At 36.0% G+C, this 12,004-nt stretch overlaps 1 protein-coding gene across 4 annotated transcripts in view; it reads right to left on the minus strand.

The window, feature by feature from the left end:
• ATG10 (autophagy related 10) overlaps positions 1 to 12,004 on the minus strand; it is a 277,769-nt gene that overhangs the window by 80,513 nt on the left and 185,252 nt on the right. The window lies entirely within an intron of this gene.

The following is a 12,004-nucleotide window of genomic DNA, read 5'->3' on the forward strand; positions in this document are numbered from 1 at the left end:
AACTTTACCTGCAAAATGAGAAAAATGATCCTTTCTGAGTATTGTTCTTTTGAGGCTTACATTAGTGAATGCACCCAGGACTGTGTTAGGTACACAATAAGAGCTCAATAAATATTAGGAATCTCCTCCCAGCCCTCACACAATCATTCTAGTAATTCTCAAACCTAAAAGATTCATTTCTAGACTGTTATTTCTTAGAATTTTCCCATGTTGCTATACCGTGTATATCATCTTTGATATAGTACTAAACTAATATCATAAGCAGAACATTTCTCATGTTTGACCTAAAAAGTTGAACTTTTCCTCAACCTTTATTTTCAATAAATAGCAATAGAATATTTTGATACATTTTCAATAAGTATCTTCATCTTGGCATTTATCTGGCGGCGGGAGACCATTATCTTGTGATAAATAGTTTTATTCCATTGACATTTCCATGTCTGTAAAATGAACAAGATTTATTCATCCAATTAACATTTGAATGTCATGTTTAGCTACAAGTTAAAAACAAGCTGCCTTCAGTATCTGTGTTATATTGTTTTCCGAACACATTTACAGAGTAGGGCCAAACTCTGCTCTTAAGCACTATGCACCTTCAAAATATGCACATGCCATGCATGCATATGTGTGTGTGTGTCTGTGTGAACGCACGCGTGTGTGTGTACTGGTGTGGGAAGAGGCAAATAAGATCTTAAGTACTTTAGTGTCAAATAGTAAACTAATCAAATTATAGAATGATATGCTTTTAAAATAATTTTTACATGTCAAAGTTAGAAGAAATCAAATACCTGTAGTAGGATAATAAAATGTTAGAGCTAGTATAACCACTAATTTTATAAATAGGGCAGCCAAGGTCTTAGGAAATATGTATCTGCCAAAAGTATGCAGCAGGTTCATGACTGAACTGAAGTCTGAATCCAGATCTCAGGACTCACCAGTGCTCTTCCTGCTGGTCCACGCTGCCTCTGAGGGCTGAGGCATTGCAAATGGTTTATAAATATTTACTGAGTAAATGATAAATGATGAAAAAATGCCTTCCTTAACTTTATTTCCACTAACATAAAGGTTTACAGGCCTAGAGAAGAATGCTGGGTTTCATATCTTCATATCTGATAATCAGTAATGATTTTAATTTTATTCCTTAAAGTATTTCAGGCAACAATGTAAGTACAGAGTAAATGGTTTGGATACAAGTTAATTTTAGAAGTAGGTGTTTTATATAATTGGGCACCTACTATATGCCAGGCACCTGTGCCAAGCCTTTGCGATACATCAGTGAGCAAAACAATCATCCCTGTTTTCATGGAGGTTACATTCTGCCTTGGGGTGTGTGTGTGTGTGTGTGAGATAATAAACAATAAACACAATAAACAAGTAAACTGTATATTATCTTAGGAGGTGATACATACTATGGTGAAAACGAAAAGTAGAGCAGGCTAAGAAGTGCCAGCCAAAGGTGGATTTGCAATTTTAGACTTCAGTGAGAAAGTGTGTGCAAAAAATGGGAGGCACAGCGTTCCAGGGAGAGGCACCAACCAATGGAAAGACCACCAGGGCTGGGTAGGGGATCACTAGCACCACATGAATATCACTAACATTCGTCATTTACAGACAATGACTTAAAAAAAACACACATAACTTTATCAAGATATAATTCACATACATACAATTCGCCCATGTTAAGTGTACAATTCAATTATATTCATAGAGTTGTGTAATCATCACCTCAATTAATTTCAGAACATTTTCATCACTTTAAAAAACAACAACAACAAAAACAGCTGGGCACAGTGGCTCACGCCTGTAATCTCAGCACTTTGGGAGGCCCAGGTGGGAGGATTGCTTAAAGCCAGAAGTTTGAGAGCAGCCTGGGCAACAAAGTGAGACTCCATCTTTACAAAAATGTGGCTATATAGGGAAGGGCAGAGACAAGAGGCCAGGAAAGTATTTACCTCAGTGGAGTCCTTTAGCTGCAGTCCCAATGAGGCCTGGCAAAGCTTTATTTCTTTTTCTTCAGAAAAAGCGCTATTTTCTTCTCACCCCTACTTTCTAAACCAACTTGAGTGCTTTTCTGATTGTTGTAACCAGAGCTTTGTTTGAAGACTCTTCAAATGAGGAAACCGATGGAAAAATTGGTAACATAACGGCGCAAGTCTGTTATACAACCACAATGATGCAACTGCTTGAGATGACTTAGACAGTCGTGACCTCCATGAATACCCTCTCCAAACCATGGTCTCCAACTTCCAAAATCTAACCTCCTTAAAAAAACTGAGGAAGGTCAACAAGTAATTGTAATACCATTGTTAAAATATCTGCTTCTTCTAGGCCCATAATGGCTATCTCAAGGGCCACTGCAAAGTCTCTTTAGCACCTCTCCAAGTTCTGTGTTTGGCACCCCCTGCTGGTGGCATGCTAGGCCTGGTGGGACTACAAGTATTTAAAACAAGCTATCAAGTCTTAAATATTCAAAAGACCACTGTTCCTCAAAACAGTCACCTAGGGAGGTTACCTTACTATTCAGCAAATTCAGGCAATATTTAGTCCAACAATGCTGTAATTTTGTCAATGGAACTGCCTTTGAACTTTTGAACTGCCTTCAGAGCCAGACAAGTAACTAATTACTTACTAGTCCCAAATAGGTTTAAATCAAAGGAAAAAAAATTATACTTATTTTATTCCATATATTTGGTTCCAAATGATTTTGTTGTCTCCAAACAAATTCACCTTTAATGGGCAACCATCTTCCAACTTTTAGCCACAAGGGCTGGAAGAAGTTTCAAAACCAGCAGTTCCCAAAATACGTTGAGTAATCAGAGTATGGTTGGCAAAAGTATATAATTTTGCTTTTCCTCTGTATCTCTGCAAATCTCTCCAGTTTCTGCTGACCACTTACACTGTAAAAGGTCTGGGTAAATATAGTTTTGTCTCTATGACAACAATGACCTAATGAGGTATGATGCGGTTTCTGTTCCCTAAGCCTTCATCACTGGTTTGCCTAATCACAGTTTACACCTTCATCATCAAAGACATACAAAAGTTAGTTTCTGAGATGTTTCACAGAAAAACAAAAAGATACGCAATATGTTCAAAATCCTGGCATACATTATTGATATCTAAAATGCTTTCAAATATGATCGTGACTCTATTTCGAAAGCAAAATGGATTCTTGAGAAATCCCACTGAAACAATTAAACTAGGATATTTCTATATGTATAAAGAACCGCATCATATAAACAAAGCAGAAACCTGAAGAATATTGTACATATCCACTTATTTATGAAAACTGAAGACTCAAGACTTAAAATATGGACATAAATACTTGGTTAAGAACATAAAACACATTATTATGTGCCTGCATGTTCAATTCAGAGTATCTTCAATCAGAAACTTTAACCCATGTTAAGAGAGTCTATTTTTTTGCATCTGGCCTCAGTCAGAGGAGACATAAGCTTACTCAACCAACAACCCCTTCGTTTCAGATCCAAGATACTTGATCGCACCAATTTTAACATGCTTAGAAATTTCATTAATCACATTGAGGCTGAGTAGCTCAGTAAAATCCCTTGAATACTTGAAAAAGAAGTAGAAGCCGAAATAATTTCAGTAGTAACTTACATAGTAAGCATGGTAAACTGAGATCATTTATATAACAAGTGTTTAGTGAGTGCCTACTATGTGGCTATATCACTTGGAATGATAATACACATTTAAGCTAATGGAATGTCCTGTCAGTAATCTAAAATGTCAATGACAAAAGAAGAAGAGACATTAGGTGAAAAATAGAATAATTAAAAAGTACAATCTTTAGCAACTGCCAGTAGCATTTAACATTTTCATATAAAATCTCTCAATTGAATAATAACCCACATGTCAAGTAATCTATATATTACTCAAAATGTGCAGCTTTCTAAATTAAATTTCTCAGGGCTATTAGTTTTCATGAAGCCAATAACAGCATGAGATATTTCACCAGCACTATCTAACTCTAGTGCAAGCATGCTGGAGTCACCTTTATCCTTATTGTGCATGGTTTCACCAAAATTTTTTAACTCCTCAAATGAAGACTAGAGAGAGTATAAATAATTCAGAGTAAGTTTAAGAATAATGTTCTGAATGTGGCCACTAGAAATAAAAAGGGAAGAGTGGATTTTTCACAACGAAAGATGTCATTATTCAATATATTGTCTTCAACAGAGCTTTGAAAGATATAAAAATTCATGTCATACTCCACAGTAAGGCAGAGATGAAGCTCCACCAAAGGAGAAAATTCATTTTTGCTTCAGTGAGAAACTTATATTGTGATACGAAATGAGGGCAATTGTTCATGTACATTCATATCAGCTACTATACTGGCTAATTCTGTAACTTTTATTTATTCCTATAAGCATTTTAGGACTTTGTATCTTTATTGATCTCAATAAATCTAAATGAAATTTCAAAAATATGAACTATGGCAACTTCCTTTTGCTTGCATATAACATCAATTAATTAATTTAACCTATATGGTTCTTAAATTTCAGTTATTTGAATGAAAGTGTCATGCAGTGAAAATGGGCTATAGAGTTTAAGTCCCAGCTCTATAGTTTTCTATGTACTCTTGAATAAATAATTTAACCCCTCTGAGCAGTTTTTGTCTTCACATGAGCATAATAACAGTTCCTACCATCTAATTTTAGTATGAAGATCTGGATATATAATTTGGCTAGCATGACTGAAAGGCACTAAGTGTCAAGCCCCATTTCCAATATAAGCTCAGAATCCTCAAAACTCTGAAATCAGTATTATTGCTAACTCAATTTTTTTTTCAGGTGATGAAAGAAAGGAAATGGCAAAGTAAATAATTTGCCCAAGGTCATAAGGTTAGTCAGCAGCAGAGCTATGAATCAGAACCAAAGTTTTCTGACTCTAGACCATGCACTTTTCACCACTACATTATATGTGTTTCTGTGGACAGGAGTTCTTTGTAAAGTGTAAAGTTATACATGCATATTAGTTGTATTGTTCTTGTTGCTACTATTACTAGTGGTCCCCATCAACACTGCCTCACCTATGAGTACATGGAATTTTTCCTTTCATGGTTTTCTTCCCAAGCCTGGCTCACCCTTTCCCCTATCACTCATGGACAAATCCCATGTCCAGCCAAGGCCTCTCTTGATCAACACAGCTCAAGGTAATCCCAAGCCCTGGTGCCTTTTACCTCACTTATGGTCCTTAACATATTCTACTTGTTATAGTGAATTTCAGACCTATCTTGTTTCCCTCACTAGACTGTAAGATCCTTGATGGTATTATCCATCTCAATTTTCTTTATTTATCTCAGCATTTCAGAAACATATTCATGCCTTATGTATAAATATTTTCAAATGAATGAACAGATGAAAGTTCAACATTATTTCTAGAGTAATTAGCACATTCTAAGAATGGCTGAATGATCATAATAAAATTAATTGATTAAATGTTTTACATTTATACTTTAAAAAACCCTCATACTCAATAAATCCATAGCATTAAGCAGATGCAGCTATAGCAGATATGTGATTTCTCAGTATCCAAACATACTACCAATTTGAGAGATAAATTCCAAAATAAGTAGGAGGCAGAGCCCCGTTTCTACCACTAAAGCTAAAGGGAGGCAGATATTCCCTTACCTTGTCATTCAACTACCTTCAGTTGACTCTATGACCTACCCTTCAATAAGCCTCTTCCTGCTTATCAAATTATTTGCAACCAGGGATAACACATCTAATATAGTAAAATTAGATGGTTTAAAAGTCTTGCTTAATACATATTTTCAAAATTATTAGCTTAAAATGCTATATATTTGTCTAGCAATCTTGAATAGGAAAAATAAATGTTAACATGTTTTTAATTACACAAGAAAGTTTATGTGTGTTACAATCTATTTTTATGAACATATGCCCAACAGCACAAAAAGGAGCAATTGTGAATCATCTTAAACTGTCCACATACAGTGTTAAGAAACGTGGAATAATGCAAGTGATGTTATACCCTTCCATTTAAATTAAGTGAATCACTTAACCTATTAGAAGTACATATAAGACCATTTTGATGAACCTCTGAATAAGAAAATGGTCCCAAGGGAAGCAACATTGGGTCCATAAGATACCTCGGACATCAGCCCTGTGATACCACTATTGATCCAGAAATCTAAGAACCATACTACCAGCTGGATATCTACAGCCTGAGGTCTCCTGGTTCTAAAGCAGAAGACAGTCTATTTTCTTTTTTTTTTTTTTCCCCTAAGACAAGAGTCTTGCTCTGTCACTGCAGTGGCGTGATCTTGGCTCACTGCAACCTCCGCCTCCTGGGTTCAAGCCATTTTCCACCTCAGCCTCCCCAGTAGCTGGGATTACAGGCATGCGCTACCATGCCCAGCTAATTCTATTTTATTTTTAGTAGAGATGGGATTTCACCATGTTAGCCAGGCTGGTCTTGAACTCTTGACCTCAGGTGATCTGCCCGCCTCAGCCTCCTAAAGTGCTGGGATTACAGGCGTGAGCCACCGCACCTTGTCAACACTCTATTTTCAATCCTATCCAAAGTATTCTGAGGTTTTGATTCCAAACTCTTGAGATTAATACTCAGCAATTTGTACTCCTGGCTTTCCTCAAACATTATCCCCACGTTATGGACTATTACTACTATATTACTCTATACTAGAACTTTGGATACCCTTCTTCCACCATCCAACCTGTTCTCCTTCTCGTGGAATGCAGTCTCTGCCTTCTCAAAACAGCACCTAACATATAGACTTGAACACTGCTTTGATGACTTTGAAGGAACAGAGAAACTATACATGAGTTACAAGTTAGGCAGTGATTTGTTTCAGCATATTTTAAAGAGAGGCTAATGAGATTTGTGTTGTGCATACAGTAGGCACTTACGTATATTTTAATAGGTATTTCAAACAGGGCACATTTTGCCAATAGTAAGCAAAGATAAGTTTTTTCCATATGGCACAAATATTCACCTAAGAAAGCTAAAATACAATCTCTTACAGGTTAATAAAATTAATGTACTTACCTTGCTATTTTCTCTCCATCTAAAATCTCTTGCCTTTTGTTTATGTGGCTAAGCAATACTCTGCTTAGAATAAAACTTTTGGCTAATTAGCTGTCTCTGTAGTTTTACTTCCCATTTCTTTAGCACCTGTCCTTTACTACATTTTCAAAACAGGGCTTGATTTTTCAATGAGATTCTATTGCTATCATATGTTCTAACCCAGCATGTGACTTCTATCCTAATTCCCCATAATGTTTCAAATATTTACATGGTTCAACAAATAATTCTCACTAGATTTCCTCTATTATTTGAACTTTTCAGTTTAAATATATTTGTATTAAATAATTTTTCATTATTTTTAAAAATAACTTTCAGTGTTTGCTCTTCAAATTCATTTCAATCCCTAGAATCTATTTTTAATTCACCAAAATTCATGTTACGGTTCATTATCATGACCTTGGCTAGATTTACTGTCTACATAAACATATGTGTAACATAAATATAAATATATGAACTTTCTTAAAGATTCTTTACAACAAATAAGACCCTAAATTATCTGTCAAATAATTTTCTATTTTCTGCTCACTGTAGTAATTAACTAGAGTCATTTTTGCCCCAGTCATTAAATACTTCTCCAATCCACTATTTTTCTTCCTATTCAACAAGCTACCTTAACCTTAACTCTTACTATACTTGCAATAATACTTTTTTCCCTGAAAATATGTTCTTCCCAACTCATTTTCTCTAAGAGGTTATTGTGTTTAAATTGTTATAAAATTAATAACAAAAACAATGAAAAAGCCAAATTCCTTTTTTTTGTTTGTTTTCAAATTTCATTCCCACCCTTCAATTCCTTTTCTTTCTGTTTTACTCAGGCACAATTTCTAGGAAATCTTTCCTCTGGTCTCATTCACATCTGCTCAAACTCTTTCACTTTTTCTTTATACCTTCCAACCCCTTCCTATCCATTATCTCTTCCATAATTTGACCTCAACATATCTTTTCAACTATTTGTTCCATAATTCATCCTAAGTGAGCCCCGACTCCAAACTGGTCCTTCACTGTTCCCCAAATATGGTGGGCTCTCTCCAGCCCCCATAGCTTGGCACTCACTGTCCTCCCATTCTACAATGCTTTTCCTAACTTCTTCAAGAAACCCAACCTGCGGCTGTCCTCTACAAGCTGTTGGACAGAACTATGGCTATTCTACTTTTACTCTTCAGCTTCCTCCAACCCCTATCTTTCCTGTTTCGTTGTCATTCTCCTCTATGCACTCCAAAGACTTCCTCTTGTTGCAAACCATGGACAATCCTTTTCCTCCTTGATGATTTATATGCTGCTTTAATTCCAAACTTTCCATTATTCTTTCTTTATCCTGGCCTTTATCTTAGTTTGGTTCATGCTGCCTTCGAGAAGGAACTATTCTTTGATTATTCTTTTGCCTCATTTCTCCATGAGCATCCTTCAGGCCTACAACAAGTGGACAAATCTTTCACATGAAATATTTAGGCTACATTTTTAATTCTATACCCTTATTTCCTGGGCCAATAATAGAATGGTCTCCATAAAGGACAGCCATTCCTTTGCTGAATGGAGGAAATGATTCCTCCTCTATTCAAATGGCCCTGCTGACTAATTAAAGAAATATGTCAAAACAACTCCCAAGAAGAACCCATATGTCATCCAAAGAATTAAATGTTTTGAAAATAAGAAGAGCCACTTGGTCCATTTTTCAATAGAGATTGAGAACAAAGGAAAAGAAAGAGATGAATCAGAATTCAAGATGCAATAAATATAGACATTTCTAGCTAACTGTAAGAAGAAAATATTTAAGCCGAGGCCTCTGGTAAGGCAAAGGCCATCATGTATGTGCCTAAGGGTTTTACCACCTTTGAAACATTTGCCACTAGCTTTGATCAAAGTTGAGCCCTCAAAAGGGAAAATGAGACATAAAAAGTTCGGGGAATAAGAATGATAGGGAGTGGATAGAAGGCTCTGGCATGATACAAAAAGTTCTTTAATATGGTATGCTTCAAAAACAGTGGGGAGAAGAAAAAGAAAACAAACAAACAAACAGCATGCACTTGAAGATGTCAACGCTTTGTGGGAGTGGATTTACTAAACTACAAGGCACTATTCCAATGTAGGCTATTTATTATTATTCGACAGATGTGCAATTATGTCTCACCCTCTGCCGAGTGATAAATGGTATTAACTGTGTCCCACCACCTCTCCCAAACCTACAATGACAGAAGTAGTTAGAGAAAAACAGAACATTGGGATGGAAGGGCTTATTTCTTCTCTTAAATCCACATTGCCTACTTGGTAACTGAGCTCCTGTACACCAAAGTAGTAGAAATGAGAGGCAGAAGCAGAATGCTGTCTCAACTTGGCTGTCTGCCTTCAAGGATTAAATAAAAATGCGTGTTTATAGAAGTGGAACAGCTGCTTCAGCTAGTTTGGATACCCACTTTTGAGTCCTCAGGATGTTCTATTTTTCTAAGTCCACTACTCCTACAGTCTCTGAAAATTATCAGACTAAAGAGTAAAGATACATAGATGGTTTGGGTCCTAGGTCTCCTGGAGACAACAGAATTACTTCCGCCTTCAAAACCTGGCATAGCAGTTGAAGTAGGCACCATCACAATATTTCCATTCTTGGGCTATATTTTTTAAATGGCTAGAAATTCTTCATTATCGTTTCACTTAAATACTTGATGCTGTGCCACAGTTGAATAAGCCATATATATACACATATATCTTATATATGTATACACACAAAGCCATAAATAAAGCTTCTCACTTTGTAGGCACTCAATATTAATTTCCTTCACTCTTGTTTTTATATTGAAGTTCTATGTTCCAGCATATCATTTTACAGATATAAACAAATATTTCTGCTATAGTGCAAATTGTGATATAATAGAATATACGATACGATATGACATGACATGACATGGGAGTGACAAGAATAGATGGCATGTTAACTGAGTCTTGGGCTACTAGTAATTGGTCTGGTGGAAACTGGAGCATATAAAGAAAAGGAACTCAAAGTCTAAGGGATTTGCATTTCAAGAAACAGTAAAGATTTCTTCTGAAATTGAAGCAAGTTGATACAAGAAAGGGTAATGTAAATTTAAATGGAAACTATTTATTACTTGTTTTACTTTTCCTTAAAAAAATAGGGACAGGGAGAAAATTTAGAGCAAAGCAGAGAAATTAATTTTTACTAACAATCAAATGCAAAAGAAATTATAAATATCTGTCAAAAACAAGGCTAAGTGAACTATTTTTGAAGCAACAAAAAAAAAAAGACCCCTGGGCAAGAAATTTTACAGTCATCCTCTTTCTAGGTCGGAACTCTCTTAGAATGAGACAAAGAAAAATCCGGGCCTGGAATAAGAGGAAGACATTAGGAATCCTTTCACCACACTGACAGAGATTTGTTCAACAAACAGACGAAGAGTCAGAGTAATCAGATATCACAGGAAAAGGTAAGGAGAATAAAAAAGACTGAGGGGAATAAATGAAAAATTGTGACTCCAGAGTAAAGGTTGATACATTTTAAAAATATCCATGAGGTTAAGTTAGGTGGAAAGAAAAAATAAATTATTAGAATATGATAAAGGAAAGAAAGAACCATTCTTCATGTTTCTCCACCAGAAAGCATTTAGTATGCTGCACAAAAATTAAATTTGATATTTTAAGGTACCTGAACAAGCACTAAATGAATTCTGGGCCAAAATAAAATTTTAAATTCCTGATACCCACTCTGTATAACACAAAGCAGTGGTGGTGGGGGGTGAATGCTTCTACATAAAAATAAATGACTTGTTTTGGTTTACCTTTATAAGGCATAAATGGAGCGCATGGTAAAAGTATACGAATAGAAGCCAAGAATGCTAATTGTGTTTTTTTAAAAGAATAGAAAATCATGAAGAAAGGATCACAGAAACTACACCAATGTCATTAAAATATAATTGGACTTGCAGGAACAATTACTGTGCTGTACTGTAAGGGGAGCTGTTGGCACATAAGAGCAAAGCACACATATGAGCTCATCAGCCGGCCTTGGCAAGACCCACTTCCAGCTAGAAGCAGTCATGTTTCAACACCTCTGATTCCCTAATGCTGACAAGCTAAACAACTTGTTTTGTCTCTGGGAGCTCTTCTCTGGTGATTAACTGCTTATGGTGAATACTAATTATATGAAAGTACAGTATTGAAGAAGTAAAGTTCTATTTCCTCTACCTGCAGCCTCGACTTGTCTCTGAATCTAGAAGGCAGAGCCATTGCAATCCAGAACCAAGAAAGACATTTTCTTCCCCCTGAATAAACAAACATATCTCCTACTTTTTAGTATAGCACAGCTCACTGACAAAAAACTTCCTTTAACCCCTGGGCTCTAAACCAAATATAATTACCATAAAATGAGTGTTTTAAAGGCTTGTAATAATGATATGGATAAATCCACAGCAAGAGTTTGTGATTTAGTGAACTATCAGTGTCCTCCATTCCCCATGTCCCATGTTGAAAATTTACCCCAAATTGTCAGTTCTTAGGAACTGCACCTCAGATTAAAATCTTCTCACCAGGGAGTCTATGAGAATTTCTTCTTGTGTTTTAAATCCTAAGTGCTTGTTAAACCACCAACACTGCAAAATTAGAGACCATTAAACAATATAAGGCAGCAAGTGATTAAATCTACCAAACACACATTCAAGCAGCTTAAGCTACTTTTTAATGAAAAATAAAATATCATTGGCTAAATTCAGATGTCTTAGCTATCCAGAAAAAAGTCAGAAGGCTGTTCAAAATGCATAATGTTGCTGACAAGCCAGATACAAAAGGAGAAATAGGGCAAGGGTTTGGCGGAACAGGAGGCTCCTCTTGGTCCCTGGGCCTGGGTGGCAGCACATCCCAGTGCTGACCCGGTTTAGGCAGCGGACTCTAAACGGGAAGTCATGGCTGCGCTGCA

This window comes from Chlorocebus sabaeus, chromosome 4 (assembly GCF_047675955.1).
Source record: "Chlorocebus sabaeus isolate Y175 chromosome 4, mChlSab1.0.hap1, whole genome shotgun sequence".
NCBI classification, from domain to species: Eukaryota; Metazoa; Chordata; class Mammalia; order Primates; family Cercopithecidae; genus Chlorocebus; species Chlorocebus sabaeus.